Genomic DNA, 3,550 nt, shown 5'->3' with positions numbered 1-3,550 from the left:
TCTGAAAAGATGTGAAAATCGTGACATGGTTTTGATTATCATGAGGTATTAAACCATATTTTTAATTTTATTGTTTGAGTTTGTTGTACTTTTTTATTTATTTATTTTTATTCATGATCGAATTTTTTGAAAAATGATGATTTTCCTAAAAGATGTGAAAATCGTGACCAGGTTTTAATTATCATGAGGTATTAAACCATATTTTTAAATTTTATTGTTGAAGTTTTTGTTGAAAAAATTGTATGTTGCTAAATTATTTATACAAAAAAATGCATGTTCTTATTTTTTTAATGCAAAACTGTATTTTTTTTAATTTGTTGTTAATGCATTTTTGAGTTGGAATGACCGATGTTAGGTGGCTCTGTGAAGAATTGTTTTTATTTGTTTTTTTTTTTAATACATGATTGATTTTTTTTGAAAAATCGTGATTTTCTGAAAAGAAGTGAAAATAGTGACCAGGTTTTGATTATCATGAGGTATTAAACCATATTTTTAATTTTTATTGTTAAAGTTTTTGTTGAAAAATATGCATGTTGATAGAATATTTATGCAAAAACATATATGTTATTATATTTCAAATGCAAAAATGTATTATATTTTTAATGTAGTTTTGCATTAAAAATGTATTTTCAATTTTTAAAATTTTGAACGTAAAAAATACATGCTGTTAAATTGTATTATCGTGACAAATTAAAGTGAATATCATTGTAAAAAAATCGTGGCATGTATGATAATTATATTATCTTGCATTTTTTCAATTTTATTATTAAATTTTTAATGCAAAAAATGTATGTTCTTGATAATTGAGTTGTAGTCATGTTTGGAGCTTGCATTTTGTATTATATTATCCTGTATGTTTGTAATTGATATGTACGATAATATTATTGTCAATAGAAGTATTTTGCAATACCAAATAACAACAAATATAACTACATGAACTACCCCAACATATTATCACTACACATGGTGATTATTTTTCTTGTTGAACTGTCAGGTTAATTTTTAACTTTTTACATATTAAAACAATTGAATCATGTCAAGATCTGCATAAGACCCTGCATGACAACATGGGGTCAGACTTGATCCCAACAAAAAAGACAAAATTATTTGTAATTACTGCCAAAGAGTGATAAGTAGTGGGGTACATAGGTTCAAACAATACTTGACAGGGGTTTAGAGAGATGTTTCTGTATGCAGTAGTGTCCCTAGTAATGTAAAAAAACAGATGACAACATTCTTAAGGCTAACAAAGGTAAAAAAATTGCCAAACGTAAAATGAATAAGGAGATAGCTAGTTTATATATGTCATCAAGCAGGAATGATCCAGAAGAGCAATATAATAATGACCTGGACATAACCACAAGAATGAGTTTACATGAACAATATCAGAGGGAATATGGGTTTAGAAGGCCCGGTAATTATGACATAGGCATGCATGGTGGGTCTAGCTCAGACATGCATGGTGGGTCTAGCTCAGATATGTATGGAGGGCCCAGCTTAGACATGCATGGCGAGCCCAGGTCGAGCATATATGGCGGGCCCAGCTCAAATATGTATGGAGGGGTTGGTGGTAGTATGCATCAACAAGAATCAAACGTTGAATAAATAGTTCCTAGCTTATCTAGGAGTGCCAGTATTATAGGTCATGGTCGTATAGACCCATTTCTCTCAAAGCCTAAGTCACAAAATATGACCCTAAAAGGCGTGGTTAAATGTACAAGAAACATGTTGGGGAGATATGTTAGTAAATGGTTCTATGATAAAGGGATTCCCTTTGATGTAGCCAATAGCCCATATTTTCCACCTATGGTCAGTGCAATCCAAAAAGCCATGCCCGGGGTAAAACCCCCGACAACATATGAGCTCAGTGGGCCAATATTAGATGAAAAGGTGGAAGAAGTTACAAAGTGGATTGAAGAATATAAACAACATTGGCCAAGGACATGCATTACTCTCATGAGTGATGGTTGGTTGAATAAAGTTAGCAAAAAGGAGTTTTTAAACTTCTTGGCCTATTCCCCAAAAGGTACAACTTTTTTGTCTAGCAAAGACGTATCAGGGACGAAGAATGATGCAAACTTCTACATACGACTATATGATCAGATAGTGGAGGAGGTGGGAGATAAGCATGTAGTCCAGTTTATTACGGACAATGCACGTGCATGTGTTTCTGCGGGGCAGCAAGTTGATGGATAAGAGGAAGCATCTAGTATGGACCATGTGTGCTGCACACAGCATTGATCTTATGTTAGAAGAGATCGGTGAGATCAAAATTGTGAAGGAGACTCTAGAGGAAACAAGGTTGGTGTGGAGATTTATATACAACCACTTTAAAATTTTATTTATATTTAGAGAATACTCTAAGAAAAAAGAGATAATCAGGCCTGTCATAACCCGCTTTGCCACCGATTACTTAGCTGTAAACTCCATTCGGGAATATGAAGGTGCATTAAAGATATTGTTTACCTGTGAAGAGTGGTTAAATGACCGCCTCTCGAAGTCCAGTACCGGTATAAAAGTGGACGGCATAGTCTCAAATAGGAGGTTCTGGTCTCGATGTTCCAGTGTCGTAGAGGCCACTGCCCCTTTGGTCAAGGTGTTAAGAATGGTGGATGCTGACAAGAAAGCTACCATGTACATCTTTTATGAAGGTATCGAGAGGCGAAATCAGCTATTGGGGAGAAGTGTAGTTTTGCTAGCAAAGTGATCGAGATTATAGAAAGGAGGTGGAACACTAAATTTAGACGTCTAATTCATTAAGCTGGTAAATATATATTTATATCATTAGAATGTTTCATTTTAAATCATTTTTTATGAAATTGTAAATGACATTTTTCTATCTCTATATTTTCTAGGTTACTACTTCAACCTAAAATTTTTCTATTTGACACCTAAACATCCTACAAGATTATGAAAATGGTCAGATACATTATTGCAAGGTTGGAGAGAAGCCATCGAAACCAAGTTTTAATGTTTGGGTAAGAACTTCATTGAGTTGTTATATTTGTGAGGAATAATGCACTAAAACGAAATATATTTGTTTTAGCTTGTTATGTATAGGGATGCTATAGGATCCTTCGGAACTAGACTTGCCAGGAATTCTTGAATTAAGATGGATCCAGGTTATCCCCTAGCTAATATTTGTTCATTCATATTTTAATCTTATGAATTGTTCTTGCCCGGACAATGCTTTTTGCATTTTAATCCAGATGAATGGTGGGAGATAGATGGTACTGATGCACGCCACCTAAAGAGGATATCAATCAAGGTGCTCTCCCAGACATGTTTTGCTACTTGCTGTGAGCGCAACTGGAGTATGTTCCAATGGTTGCACACTACTAGGAGGAATTTACTCGTTTCGGAGAAGCTTCATAAACTAGTCTATGTTCATTACAACTTAAACCTCTGAGAGCGACAAATAAGAAGGAAGCTTGAAGACTATGGGCCGATAGACTTGACACAATATTTGTCACAGACACATCAGACTAATGGGTAGTAGAAGAGGAGGAGCTAGTGTTGCACAAGAGAGTGTTACTTGAGGCTATCGGTG

The sequence above is a fragment of the Amborella trichopoda genome, chromosome 12 (genome assembly GCF_054954075.1).
Source record: "Amborella trichopoda isolate Santa Cruz 75 chromosome 12, AtrichopodaSantaCruz75HAP2 v2.0, whole genome shotgun sequence".
NCBI classification, from domain to species: domain Eukaryota; kingdom Viridiplantae; phylum Streptophyta; class Magnoliopsida; order Amborellales; family Amborellaceae; genus Amborella; species Amborella trichopoda.
Note: the sequence above shows the minus strand (reverse complement) of the source record.